Source organism: Somniosus microcephalus, chromosome 1, assembly GCF_052327205.1.
Source record: "Somniosus microcephalus isolate GS21.2 chromosome 1, FLI_Smic_1.0, whole genome shotgun sequence".
NCBI lineage: Eukaryota > Metazoa > Chordata > Chondrichthyes > Squaliformes > Somniosidae > Somniosus > Somniosus microcephalus.
Genome location: NC_140987.1, coordinates 18,752,667 through 18,767,837, shown reverse-complemented (window position 1 = coordinate 18,767,837; position 15,171 = coordinate 18,752,667). Strand labels below are relative to the sequence as shown.

At 49.2% G+C, this 15,171-nt stretch overlaps 1 protein-coding gene across 1 annotated transcript in view; it reads left to right on the top strand.

Moving 5' to 3' along the window:
• LOC147123965 (DNA polymerase nu-like) overlaps window positions 1–15,171 on the top strand; it is a 176,709-nt gene that overhangs the window by 21,760 nt on the left and 139,778 nt on the right. Inside the window, exon 2 of the mRNA XM_085972254.1 lies at window positions 5,791–5,878. The gene's annotated coding sequence lies outside the window, so the exon portion shown is untranslated. The remainder of the gene's footprint in view (window positions 1–5,790; window positions 5,879–15,171) is intronic.

The following is a 15,171-nucleotide window of genomic DNA, read 5'->3' as shown; positions in this document are numbered from 1 at the left end:
CTGAGACTGTGACAGAAGCTGACAAGCTAGCCTGTCTGGTTCTGTTCAAGCTGAGCAGTGATCGGTGACTGGGGTCATGTGCTGTCGGCTGCAGGCTGCAAATGCAGCAGGATCAGATGTGCATCTCCAGCCTGCCCCGCACACACACACACAGCACCATATTATCACAGTGCACAGCTAATTCTGTATTCTGCACTGCAAAACGCCAAACAGGTCCCATGGCGTGAAAACATTGTCACGAAGAATAAGCATTAAAATAAAATTCATGGGATTTTTTTTCTGAAGCTGTTGGGTAGCATCTCCTATGATTTTAACTGTCTATTTGCTGCATAGTAACTACTCCCATCAATATTTTGCACCCAATGATATTCAATTGAAAATAGTAAGTAGGTCAAGATGTTCTATAAATATGTGGCAGTGGGTTGGATGATATTTGCCAGGTTAATTAGTCTTGAAGTTCTAGGATTATATGGGCCGATTTTCCTTCACCCCCACCACCATCCCAGCCCCGGCTAATGTAGGAGTCGCCTACATTACAACAGATTACAACCTGGGATGAGAGGGTTGTCCTATGAGGAGAGATTGTGTAGAATGGGCCTATACTTTCTTGAGTTTAGAGGAATGAGAGGTGATCTCATTGAAACATATAAGATTCTGAGAGGGATTGACAGGCTAGATGCTGAGAGGTTGTTTCCCCTGGCTGGAGAGTCTAGAACTAGAACTGAGATGAGGGATATGGGGAGAAGGCAGGGACAGGGTAGTGAATTTGGATGATCAGCCATGATCTCATTGAATGGCGGAGCAGGCTCGAAGGGCCGAATGGCCTACTCCTGCTCCTATCTTCTATGTTTCTATGTTTCACTGAGAGGGTTGTGAATCTTTGGAATTCTCTGCCCCAAAGGGCTGTGAATGCTGAATCGTTGAGTATATTCAAGGCTGAGATCAATAGATTTTTGGACTCTAGGGGAATCAAGGGATATGGGGATCGGGCAGGAAAGTGGAGTTGAGGTCGATGATCAGCCATGATCTTATTGAATGGCGGAGCAGGCTCGAGGGGCCAAATGGCCGACTCCTGCTGCTACTTCTTATATTCTCATATTCTTAACAGTGACTACACTTCAAAAGTACCTCATTGACTGAAGAGCTTTTGGACATTCTGAGGTCGTGAAAGGCGCTGTATAAATGCAAGCTCTTTGGGATGGCAGGACTGTCGTATGAGGAGAGATTGGGTTCACTAGGCCTGTATTTACTAGAGTTTAGAAGAATGAGGAGATCTCATTGAAACATATAAAATTCTGACAGGGCTAGACAGACTGGATGCAGGAACGATGTGTCCCCTGGCTGGGGGGGTCTAGAACAAGGGGTCACAGTCTCAGGATACAGGGTAGGACATTTAGGACTGAGATGAGGAGAAATTTCCTGCCCCTTGCTGGGCCTTGTTCTGGGCAGAAGAACTTCAGGCCTGAGGGACACTGCAGCTACATTTCTGGCCCTCAGCATCGGCGCCTTCTGGCTATCGCTGGTGAGCAGCAGCAAGAAGCCCTGAGGCTTGAAGGTCACCCTGGGTGCCAATCAAGTTTCAGGCACCTTCCTACCTCCTCCTCAGCCTGCCCCAACACTGCTGGCCCAAGGCCCAATGGCTGCTGTCTTCAGGTGCCCGTGAAAGTGGAAGCCCAACAGGCAGGAAACATAGAAACATGGAAGATAGGAGCAGGAGTAGGCCATTCGGCCCCTCGAGCCTGCACTGCCATTTAATGAGATCAGCCAAATTCAGTACCCTGTCCCTGTTTTCTCCCCATATCCCTTAATCCCTTTAGTTTTAAGAAATATATCTAACTCCTTCTTGAATATATTTAATGAATTGGCCTCCACTGCCTTCTGTGGTAGAGAATTCCACAGGTTCACCACTCTCTGGGTGAAGAAATTCCTCCTCATCTCAGTCCTAAATGGCTTACCCCTTATCCTTAGACTGTGGCCCCTGGTTCTAGACTCCCCCGCCATCGGGAACATAGAAACATAGAAGATCAGAGCAGGAGTAGGCCATTCGGCCCCTCGAGCCTGCTCCGCCATTCAATGTGATCATGGCTGATCATCCAATTTCAGTACCCGGTCCCTGCTTTCTCCCCATACCCCTGGATCCCTTTAGCCTTAAGAAATATATCCAGCTACTTCTTGAATATATTTAATGAATTGGCTTCTACTGCCTTCTGTGGTAGAGAATTCCACAGGTTCACCACTCTCTGGGTGAAGAAATTCCTCCTCATTTCTGTCCTAAATGGCCTACCCCTTATCCTTAGACTGTGACCCCTGGTTCTGGACTCCCCGACCATCGGGAACATCCTTCCTGCATCTAGTCTGTCTAGTCCTGTTAGAATTTTATAAGTTTCAATGAGATCCCCTCTCATTCTTCTAAACTCTAGCGCATATAAGCCCAATCGACCCAATCTCTCCTCATACGTCATTCCTGCCATCCCAGGTATCAGTCTGGTGAATCTTCGCTGCACTCCCTCCATGGCAAGAACATCCTTCCTCAGATAAGGCGACCAAAACTGCGCACAATACTCAAGGTGTGGTCTCACCAAGGTCCTGTACAACTGCAGCAAGACATCCTTGCTCCTGTACTCGAATCCTCTCGCTATGAAGGCCAACATACCATTTGCCTTCTTAACTGCCTGCTGCACCTGCATGCTTACTTTCAGCGACTGGTGCACAAGGACACCCAGGTCTTGTTGCACTTCCCCTTCTCCCAATCTATTGCCATTCAGATAATAATCTGCCTTCCTGTTTTTGCCACCAAAGTGGATAACCTCGCATTTATCCACGTTATACTGCATCTGCCATGCATCTGGCCAATCACCCAACCTGTCCAAATCATACTGGAGTTTCTCTACATCCTCCTCACAGCACACACGCCCACCCAGCTTTGTGTCATCTGCAAACTTGGAGATATAACATCTAGTTCCCTCGTCTAGATCATTAATATATAATGTGAATAGCTGGGGTCCAAGGACCGATCCCTGCGGTACCCCGCTAGTCACTGCCTGCCACTCGGAAAAAGACTCGTTTATTCCAACTCTTTGCTTTCTGTCTGCCAACCAGTTCCCTATCCCATCTGCTTTAACTTTACACACTAATCTCTTATGCGGGACCTTATCGAAAGCCTTCTGAAAGTCCAAATACACCACATCCACTGGTTCTCCCTTATCTATTCTACCAGTCACATCCTCAAAAAATTCCAGTAGGTTAGTCAAGCATGATTTACCTTTTGTAAATCCATGTTGACTTTGTCCGATCCTGTCACTGTTTTCCAAGTGCTCTGATATTACATCTTTTATAATGGACTCTAGCATTTTCCCCACTACCGATGTCAGGCTTACCGGTCTATAATTCCCCGTTTTCCTCTTTAACCAGCAATGCTACTCCACCTCCTTTTTCTTTTTGCCTGTCCTTCCTGAATATTGAATACCCCTGGATGTTGAATTCCCAACCTTGGTCACCTTGGAGCCATGTCTCCGTAATCCCAATTATATCATATCCGTTTACATCTATTTGCGCAGCTAATTCATCCACCTTATTACGAATGCTCCTCGCATTAAGACACAAAGCCTTCGGGCTTGTTTTTTTAATACTCTTAGAAATTTTAGAATTATTATTTACTGTGGCCCTGTTTGATTTACACCCTTGATTTCTCTGCCTTCCACTTTTGCTTTTCTCCTTCCTGTCTTTTGCTTCTATCCTTGCTTCCCTATCCTCTGTCTTCCTGCACAGGTTCCCAACCCCCTGCCATTTTAGATTAAACCCTCCCCAACAGCACTAGCAAACACTCCCCCTAGGACATCGGTCCCTGTCCTGCCCAGGTGCAAACCGTCCAGTTTGTACTAGTCCCACCTCCCCCAGAACCGTTTCCAATGTCTCAGGAATTTGAATCTCTCCCCCTTGCACCATTTCTCTAGCCACGTATTCATCTGAAATATCCTTCTATTGCTACTCTGACTAGCATGTGGCACTGGTAGCAATCCTGAGATTGCTACCTTTGAGGTCCTATTTTTTAATTTACCTCCTAACTCCCTATATTCAGCTTTTAGGACCTCATCCCATTTTTTACCTATATCATTGGTACCTATGTGCACCACGACAACTGGTTGTTCACCCTCCCCCTCCAGAATGCCCTGCAGCCGCTCCGAGACATCATTGACCCTTGCACCACGGAGGCAACATACCATCCTGGAGGCTCGTTTGCGGCCGCAGAAATGCCTATCTATTCCCCTTACAATAGAATCCCCTATCACTGTAGGTCCCCTGCTCTTTTTCCTCCTGTCGTGTGCAGCAGAACCACCCATGGTGCCAGGAAGTTGGCTGCTGCTGCCTTCCCCCGATAAGCCATCTCCCCAACAATATCCAAAGCAGTATATCTGTTTGAGAGGGGGATGGCCACAGGGGTCCCCTGCACTACCTGCCTGCACCTACTACTCTGCCTGGCGATCACCCATTTCCTTCCTGCCTGTTTATAAACTATTAACCTTAACTGTCAAACTGTAGAGTAGTATAAATACTCACCTGGCCGTACTCACCCAATCAGCTGCTTCCTCTTGCCCGCGTCACTTTTTGAATTGTGACGTGGCTCTGGAACACCGCCGCCGGTCTGTGAGATTGGTAAGCCTCTGAAAAATGCCCGCGAAAGTGAGTTTAAATTCTCACTGTACCGCCGCTCTCCTGCTGCTCCCGACACTGGCCTCTGAAAAAAGCCCGTGAAACGTTAACTCTGTTTCTCTCTCCACAGATGCTGCCTGACCTGCTGAGTATCTCCAGCATTTTCTGTCTCTGAAAAAACTATTGGCTGAGCCCCATTACACTACCACTTCCATACCCTTCTTAAATTTTTCTTTCAAATATTTATTCATTTCCCTTTTAAGAGCTCGTGGTGATTTCTGCTTCTTCCACTGTTTCTGATAGGGCATTCCAGGTCTCCACAACCCTTCTTTAAAAACATTTCTTCTGGTGACAGTCTTAAAATTATATCCTCTTGTTAATGACTCATCGACCAATGGAAATAGTTTTTCACTATTTACCTTTATCAAAATTTTGAGCACCTCTATTAGAGGTGATGTTCACCTCCTCTTTGCTAGTAAGAGAGCCCCAGTTTCTCCTCTTAAATAAAGCCTCTTATTCTTGGGATCATCTTAGTGAATCTCTTCTGCACCCTTGCCATGGCCTTTTTTTAAATTAATTCTCGGGTTGTGGGTGTCGCTGGCAAAGCCAGCATTAATTGTCCACCCCTGACTGCCCTTGAGAAGGTGGTGGTGAGCTGCCTTCTTGAACCGCTGCAGTCCGTGTGGTGTTAGGCACGAGGGAGTTCCAGGTTTTTGACCCAGCAATGATGAAGGAACGGCGATATATTTCCAAGTCAGGATGGTGTGTGACTTGGAGGGGAACTTGCGGGTGGTGGTGTTCCCATGTGCCTGCTGCCCTTGTCCTTCTAGGTGGTAGAGGTCGCGGGTTTGGAAGGTGCTATCGAAGTAGCCTTGCCATCCTTGTCGAAGTAACGAGCCCAAAACTGGACGCAATATTCTAACTGCGGCTTAACTATCTTCTTCTCCCCTTCCTCCTCGATCCCCATTTCTTAGACTTTCTATTCCCTGTCTCCTTCCTGTTCCGTGTCGTAAAGTTCTCTCAGCCCTCTCTCCGCACACGAGGTGTGCTGTAGGAATATAAATTGTAGCAGATTGGAATTGCTTCAGCTTCTGTTCTCCTTTGTCTATATTCATAAAATCTTTGTTATGCTGTTGGTAGGAAAGGAATTTCTGTGGATCAGGTGAAGAACGCAGATCGAGAGCAAGCCAAACGAATTGTCTATGCCGTGGTGTATGGAGCAGGTAAGGTTCCCCAAGCTAATAGGAGGGAATAAATAAATAAGGTTTAATTTTCAAATATCTTTTATACATTTTTGCATAGAATGTGAGGTATATTCCCATATTAATCATACAGTTGTTAAAAATATATTCTCGGGATGTGGGCATCATTGGCAAGGCCAGCATTTGTTACCCAGCCTTAGTTTCCCTTGAGAAGGTGATGGTGGGTCTTCTTGAACCGTTGTAGTCCATGTGGAGAAGGTGCTACCACAGTGCAGCTAGGTAGGGATTTCCAGGATTTTGATCCAATGGCCATGAAGGAACGGCCGATATATGCCCACGTCGGGATGGTGCGTGACTTGGAGCGGAACTTGGAGGTGATGGTGTTCCCAAGCCCTTGCCCTTCAAGGTGGTGGAGGTCGCGGGATTGGGAGGTGCTGCCGAAGAGGCCTTGGCGAGTTGCTGCAGTTGCAAACTCTTAAAGAAAGAAGGTATTGAGTATCACAGAGAACTGTCTTTCATAATGAGACAAGTCTTAACAACAACAAGTCCAACTTGCTCTGATATAGCATTTAACGAAAAGGTGCTTTACAAAGTGGGGCTCTGGCACTGAGCAGGAGGTTGGGAGGAAGGTTGGGGCAGCTGGCCAAAGGCACAGTCGAAAGAGGTAGGTTCTGAGGAGGCTTTTGAGAGTGGGGAGAGACATGGCGAGGTTGAGGGATTTAGGAAGAGCGGGGTTGATTTGCAGTTTGACACTGCTGATGAAGAGCTTTGTGTGTCGAGTGTGCCAATCAGGAATTTGCACCAACACTCAGTTCGTGCATGCGCAGAGGAACAGGAGGAGGCCATTCAGCCCCTCCAGCCTGTTCCGCCATTCAGTTAGATCATGGCTGATCTGTATCTTAACTCCATCTACCCACCTTGGTTCCCTAGCCCTTAATACCGTTACCTAACAAAAATCTATCAATCACAGTTTTGAAATTTTCAATTGACCCCCAGCCTCAACGGCTTTCTGGGGGAGAGAGTTCCAGATTTCCACTACCCTTTGTGTGAAGAAGTGCTTCCTGACATCACCCCTGAACGGCCTGGCTCTAATTTTAAGGTTATGTCCCCTTGTTCTGGACTCCCTCACCAGAGGAAATAGTTTCTCTCCATCTACCCTATCAACGCCGTGAAACACCTCGATCAGATCTTCTATACTCGAGGGAATACAAGCCCAGTCTTTGATACTTAGAATCATAGAAACTTACAGCCATTCGACCCATCGTGCCCGTGCTGGCTCTTTGAAAAAGCAGTCGTGCTTAGTCACACACCCCTGCTTTTTGTCTGTAGCCTGTCCTCGGAATATAACCCTTTTAGCTTTAGGATTTTTCCATCGACACCATCGTGTGATGCACGCTGACCTCCATGCCTGAATTTCCTACGGGCAAAATGTTCCGCGACCCCGCGTCACGGGCAGAGCTTCGTTAATGGACGGGAAAGCCCGGTCGGAGTGCCTACTGATAGTCCGCCCCCCACCCTCCCTCCACAGGTGAGGCCCGGCTGGTGGCTTGGTCCATCGGCCACCCTTGCCCGATATGCTCTCCCGGCACCTTGCAAAAATTCTGTGTAGGGAGCACGAGTTTGTAGGATTACAACTAGAATTCCAGGGGTAAGGGGAGAGGGGTGGGGCAGTGATGGGTAAAGGCTCTGCCACCAATGGGAGCCCCTTCAACAAGATGGATGGCACATTGGTGCAGTGTGTGGGAGCTACAGTGCACTGTATCATGCAGTGGTGGGACGCGAGTGTCAAATTTTTGTTTGTTAACGTTCCTGTGAAGCACCTTGGGACGCTTTGCTACGTTAACGGCGCTATATAAATACAAGTTGTTGTTGTTAACGGCGCTATATAAATGCAATTTGTTGTTTATAAATGCCAGTTGTTTTTTGTACTTACCCCTAAAGTGACTTTGTGACCTCAGTGGTGCCAGCATGGGGAGGAGCCAGGGATTGCCTTGAAGGGAGGATGGAAGGGACGGTGAGGTGGCCCGTCTCCCCAGCCACCCTTGGGCACTCCCTCGAGCAACACTGACAGAGGCTAGGGAGCTGAACCCAAGCCTCTTCCCTCGGCTGAGGAGGTTCGCTCCAAAGGGAGTCCACAACGAGCCACCCGTACATGTTGAATTCTTTTTTAAAACTTTTTTTGAAATTAAGTGGCAAACCTATCCATAGGGAACTGCCGAGGGGGAATTAACTGCACCTGACTGCAGAGGAGTTAATTAGCGTGAGCTCAGACACTGTGACCACTGGTTCCAGTTCCCTTTAATCTTAGTTTTGTAATTTGCTTTACTCCTGGAAGGAATTCTGACAACCTGTTTAAAAATTAAACTTGGCACTTGGCGATGTACAACTGCTGCATCATTTCACGAATCGAGCACTAAATTGTAGTTGTTTCGAAGGCTGAGTTTGGAAGCAGTGAGAACATAAGAATTAGGAGCAGGAGTCGGCCATTCGGCCCCTTGAGCCTGCTCCACCGTACGGCCCCTCGAACCTGCTCCACCATACGGCCCCTCGAGCCTGCTCTGCCATACGGCGCCTCGAGCCTGCTCCGCCATTCGGCCCTTCGAGCCTGCTCCGCCATACGGCCCCTCAAGCCTGCTCCGCCATACGGCCCCTCGAGCCTGCTCCGCCATACGGCCCCTCGAGCCTGCTCCGCCGTACGGCCTCTCGAGCCTGCTCCGCTGTACGGCCCCTCGAGCCTGCTCCGCCGTACGGCCCCTTGAGCCTGCTCCGCCATACGGCCCCTCGAGCCTGCTCCGCCATACGGCCCCTCGAGCCTGCTCCGCCGTACGGCCCCTCGAGCCTGCTCCGTTGTACAGCTCCTCAAGCCTGCTCCGCTGTACGGCCCCTCGAGCCTGCTCCGTTGTACAGCTCCTCAAGCCTGCTCTGCCGTACGGCCCCTCAAGCCTGCTCCACCATACGGCCCCTCGAGCCTGCTCCGCCATACGGCCCCTCGAGCCTGCTCCGCTGTACGGCCCCTCGAGCCTGCTCCGTTGTACAGCTCCTCGAGCCTGCTCCGCTGTACGGCCCCTCGAGCCTGCTCCGTTGTACAGCTCCTCAAGCCTGCTCCGCCATACGGCCCCTCGAGCCTGCTCCACCATACGGCCCCTCGAGCCTGCTCCGCCATACGGCCCCTCGAGCCTGCTCCGCCATACGGCCCCTCGAGCCTGCTCCGCCACACGGCCCCTCGAGCCTGCTCTGCCATTCAATAAGATCATGACTGATCATCGACCTCAACTCCACTTTCCCACTCCATCTCCATATCCCCCGATTCCCCTAGAGTCCAAAAATCTATTGGTCTCAGCCTTGAATATACTCAACGACTCAGCATCCACAGCCCTTTGAGGTTGGGGTGAGGGTGAGACTTCCCCTGGATCTTACAAGTAACAACATCCTAAATGTGATTTTGTGAAAAAATCCTCCTTTCCGTATTTCTAAGGAATTCCGTTAAATATGGAGCAGAAGGAGTCTTCATGAATACATTTACAATCCTGTACTGACAGGTGAACTAGCTGTGTAGAATACAGGGGGGAAAACCCTCAGAGCAGTTCTTAACAAATATTAATAATTAAATAATTCTAGTATGCAAGTTGGAGGATACTTGTTGATGAAAGATATATATAAATATCCTTATAAATTGATTATGATGGCTGTATTACGCATGTACTTTATAAATTATTGATGTACTTTTCTTCATTGGCTTGACAGAGCCATGAATTATTTTGTCTGCACAAAGTTCAGAAATAGATTTTAATCAATATTAGATTAGTTTAAATTAAATGAAAGGTCACTTTGATGTTTTAATCAAAAGGGTCGTGATTACCTCAAATGGAAATAGTGACGGAATCAGTGAGAAGGTGCCAGAAAGTTCTCCATGTGTTTTCAGCCTGAGAACAGCAAGGCGCCCTGTGATATTATTATAATGCATGATGTTTTGCGGCAATGGATGGGGTTCTTGGCAAAAGGCCACTTGAGCAGCCATTCAGGAGCTGCTGTGTTTGTGGAACCATAACCCCAGCATGATTCATTACCCACAAGACAGTAAACAACACCAACAACTGGCCATTGATGTAGTAAAATGTCCCAAGGCCCGTCACAGGAGCATTATCAAACAATCCGAGCCACATAAGGAGATATTAGGGCAGATTGGTCAAAGAGGTAGGTTTTAAGGAGCATCTTAAAGGAGTAGAGAGAGGTGGAGAGGCGGTGAGACTTAGGGAGGGAATTCCAGAGCTTAGGGCCCAGACAGCTGAAGGCACGGCCGCCAATGGTGGAGCGATTAAAATCAGGGATGCGCAAGAGGCCAAAATTGGAGGAGCGCAGATATCCCGGAGGGTTGTAGGACTGGAGGAGATTACAGAGATAGGGAGGGGTGAGCCCATGGGGGCATTTGAAAACAAGGATGAGAATTTTTAAATTGAGGTGTTGCTCAACCGGGAGCCAATGTAGGTCAGCGAGTACAGGGGTGATGGGTGAACGGGACTTGGTGCGACTTAGGACACGGGCAGCAGAATTTCGGATGAGCTCAAGTTTACGGAGGTTGGAAGATGGGAGATCGGCCAGGAGAGCGTTGGAATAGTCAAGTCTAGAGCAGCAGATAAACTGAGGCTGGCGGGTGGAGGGGGAGAAATGGATAGACAACTAGTGGGGTAAAAGTGGAACAAAGGAGAGAGTTTCTTCTTCATTTCCCATCCTCCCCTCGCCACTGCTCATCATATAACCGTACCCAGCGGAAGAGACTGGTCAGGCGTTCTGACCACAATATTCTGCCCATGTATGGCACGGGAGCAGAGTAGTGTCACTCAACCTCTCACTTTATTCCTCCTGTTCTCCTCTTCACTCTGCACTTCCTCCTAACATCATGCAACTCGGTTCCTTGTGAATCCCGGGTGTAGACCACTGCTTGAAGCTGCACATTAGTACCACGCCATGGCATGTCAACTAATCAATGGGTTTCACCTCCTTTGATGGCGCACTGTTTAGTGCGTCCTAATCGCTGAATTCCCTCCCTAAACCTCTCCGCCTCAAGAGGGAGGGCTTTAGTTTCCTGGATCACTGGGCCTGCTTCTGGGGAAGGTGGGACTTGTACAAGTTGGACGGGTTGCACCTGAACCAGAACGGGACAAATATCCTTGCGGGGAGGTTTGCAAGCGCTGTTCGGGGGGGTTTAAACTAAAATGGCAGGGGGTTGGGAACCTGAGCAGGGAGACAGAGGAAAGGGAAACAGGGATAAAAGCAAAACATAGGAAGGAGAAAAACAAAAGTGGCAGTCAGAGAAATCAACGGTTTAAATCAAACGTGGCCACAGTAAATAATAATTCTAATAGGTCTAACAGCGTTAAAAAAACAAGCCTGAAGGCTTTGTGTCTTAATGCGAGGAGCATTTGTAATAAGGTGGACGAATTGGCTGCGCAAATGGAGATAAACGAATATGATTTGGTTTGGATTACGGAAACGTGGCTCAAGGATGGCCAAGACTGGGAACTCAACATCCATGGGTATTCGATATTCAGGAAAGATAGGCAAAAAGGAAAGGGCGGTGGGGTAGCATTACTGGTTAAAGAAGGGATTAATACAATTGTAATGAAGGATATTAGCTCTGATGATGTGGAATCTGTATGGGTAGAATTGAGAAATACTAAGGGGAAAAAAACATTAGTGGGAGTGGTATATAGACCTCCCAACAGTAAGGCGGAGCACTCCCCCACCCCCCTGCCAACCCCACGGGGTCTCCTCGCAGATCGGACCCGAGATCAGCTCGGCACCCCCACGGCGAGCACTGGACGGATGGCTGGTCTGGCGATGTGCTGGATGCTATCACAAAGCACTTTGCGCTGCCGCTGCACTTGGCTCCGCCTTTTCTCGGACCGTCCCCTCCTCTACCTCTGCCAGACGCGATGGTCCTTCAGCAGAAGTGCACTGCCAGGGGGCAAATGAAACTGCTCGGAGAGGAAATGGGGCCACTTCAAAGGAAAATCGATGATGTTGGTGCAATGCTGGGTTGAAGCGGGTGAGCTCCGAGCCTGCCTGGGGACATTTAGGGCCATGCGTATCTCCAGTCAGACTGGAATTAATCTGGTGAAAGTGATACCACTCTACAGTCAGTTAGGAGAGACAAAAGATGCTTTTGTGCTCTGCCAAGTCAAACTATTGCAGTTAGATAACTGCCCTGTAAACTTGTTTTGTCTGTACATTATATTCAGAATTAATCGATCATAAGGGGGCATAGATTTAAAGTACTTGGTAGGAGGATTAGAGGCAATTTGAGGAGAACGTTTTTCACCCAGAGGGTGGTGGGGCTCTGGAACTTACTGCCTGAAAGGGTGATAGAGGCAGAAACCCTCATCACATTTAAAAAGTACTTGGATATGCACTTGAAGTGCCGCAACCTACAGGGCTACAGACCAAGAGCTGGAAAGTGGGATTAGGCGGGATAGCTCTTTTTTGGCCGGCACAGACACAATCGGCCAAATGACCTCCTTCTGTGCTGTAAATTTCATCCTCCTCCTCGTCCCGTCCCTCTTGCTCCTCCTGAGGTGATCCCGCAATCCCTGGTGGGAAGGGCTGGGCCCTCATGATGGCCAAGTTGTGGAGCATGCAGTAGACCACGATGAAATGGGACATTCGCTCAGCCGAGTACTGGAGAGCTCCTCCCGAGCATTCAAGGCAGCGGAACCATTGCATGAGCACCCCGATGGTCTGCTCGGTGACGTTCCTGGTGGCAGCATGGCTCTCATTATATGAGTGCTAGGCAGGAGTGTTGGGGTTGCGGAGGGGAATCATGAGCCTGGTGGAGAGCGGGTAGCCCTTGTCTCTCAGCAACCAGCCGCGAGCTTGATGTGGTGGCTGGAAGAGTGCTGGCACACTGGTCTGGCGCAGGATGAAGGCACCGTGGCTGCTGCCAGGATAGCGGGCATTGATGGTGAGGATTCGCTGTGTGTGCTCGCACACCAACTGCACATTAAGTGAGTGGTAACCTTTGCGGTTACGGAAGGTCTCAGGATTGTTATGCGGTGCCTGTAAAGTCACATGGGTGCAGTCAATGGTGCCCTGCACCATGGGGAATCCCGCTATCCTGGCAAAGCCACATGCACGCTCGTCCTGCTTCTCTCTGGTGATGGGGAAGGAAATGTAGTCCCTTGTCCTACTGTAGAAAGCCTCTGTGACCTCCCGGATGCAGCGATGGATGGCTAAAAGTAAGATGTTAGCTATGTCAACTGTTGTAGACTGGAAGGATCCGCTGGCGAAGAAATTGAGGGCGATGGTGACCTTGACTGCCACTGAAAGAGCCGTGATCGCCCTGATCTGAGGCTGGAGGTCTGGTTGCAGGAGGTGGCAGAGTTCTGTGACCACCTCCTTGGTGAAGCAGAGCCTTGTAATACACTGCTCCTCACGTAATTGGAGGTAAGCGAAGTGCTCTCGGAATACCCTCGGAGGGTAAGGCCTCCTATTGAGAGCCCTGATGGCCCTCCTGCCTCTGAGCACATGTTCCAGTCTTTCTCGCTGCCTACTGTGGTGTATGTAACCGTTCCACCTTTAAGAGAACTATTTTAAGAGTTGCACTACTTTATCTTGGCTGCTGTATACTGTAATACCGGTGGTGACCACACCGGTATATAAGTGCTGTGTAAGGATTTATTGGGCAGTTCAGCCCTGACCTTCGACTAGTAAAGACCTGTTAAAATTTACTCTTGTGGTCTGTGTAGTAATTCTCACTATAACACACAGACTTAACAGTGGCGACGAGTATGATCTTACCCTGCGGCAGAGATACACCCAAGGCAGTTTAACGGGCGTTGAGAGGAGGCATCCGCCCTCATCACCCTGCTGAGAAAAGACGCGGGTCTGAAGAGCAAAGGAAGAATACTGACACAAAGCCTTCCATCAGCAACAGGCAGTGATCATCCCTTCTATCACGGTGGTGGGTAAGCCGATCAGCGACGAGCAGCAAGTCGGCCACGTTGGCTGTGAAGTAGGGGAGGGAAAAACGGAGGATATAAGGGCGGAGAACTCGACCACGGCCGGGGAAAAGAGCCGGACAGAAGTCGGGGCCAGAGGCGCTGAGACTGGGGCAGCGTAAGGCACGGGAGCCGCGGTGAATGCAAACGCAGCCGGTGTAAAAGACCGGGCTGCAAGCGGGCTGGGAGACGCAACAGCGTCGAGAGAGAGCTCGACCGCGACCGGTGAAAAAGGCCGGGCAGCTACCGAGGCCGCGAGGCGCAGCGACCGGGACAGCGTAAGGCGTGGGAGAAAATAAAAAAACCGCGGAGAACTCAGCCGCAGCCGGGGGAAAGGACCGGACTGCAAGAGGGGCTGGGAGGCACGATTTGAGAACCGCTGGGGAGGGCGAACGCAGCAATACGGCAATCGCCATTACAGCCAGCGGGGGAGAAAGGCAAACGCGGGAAGCCGCCATTTTCGTAGGCGGGGGAAGAAGACAAGCGCGGGAAACCGCCATTTTGAAAAAAAAAAGAAAAGAAAAATTTATTTTTGTTTCTCAAGAAGATTGCGAGGATGCCTAAGCGTGATAACATCAACGATTTCGATCCCGATGTTGAAGATTGGGCCACGTATGTAGAACGCATAGAGATTTATTGTAAGGCAAATAAAATATCCGATGAAGATAAAGCACTAACCTTACTAAACTCAATGGGTGCGAAGACATACGGGCTATTGAAGCATCTTCTATCACCAGCTAAACCGGCGGATCAGGCTTTTGCTAATATTGTTGCTGTCCTGAGAAATCATTTGAACCCCACACCGCTGATGTTAGCGGAACGATTTAAATTTTATGCGAGAACGCAACTGAAAGAGGAAAGCAACGCGGAGTATTTAATTGAACTGCGTAAGCTAGCGAAATACTGTCAGTTTGGGGAAGGACTGACAGAGGCACTGAGAGACAAATTCGTGTGTGGATTGTCGAAAGAAGGAACACAAAAGCGGCTGCTTGAAGAGAATGATCTTACACTTGATAAGGCTGTCACTATTGCAGCATCGCACGAAGCCGCAGCGAGAGGCACTGCGGAAATGCAGCTGAAGGCAGCGGTACTCAGCGTAGATCAAATGGCTTTGGGTACAACGAAATGTTATCGTTGTGGAAAGACAACACACGATCAGAACCAATGCTGGTTTAAAAACCAGGAATGTAGAAAATGTGGCAAGCTTGGTCACATAGCTAAAGTATGCCGGTCAGGAAAGAAGACCAGCAACAAAAAGTCACCGCAGGAAAAGTGCAGAAAGGTACATAAGGTGGCTGAGAAGAGTTCGGATGAACAGAATTCGG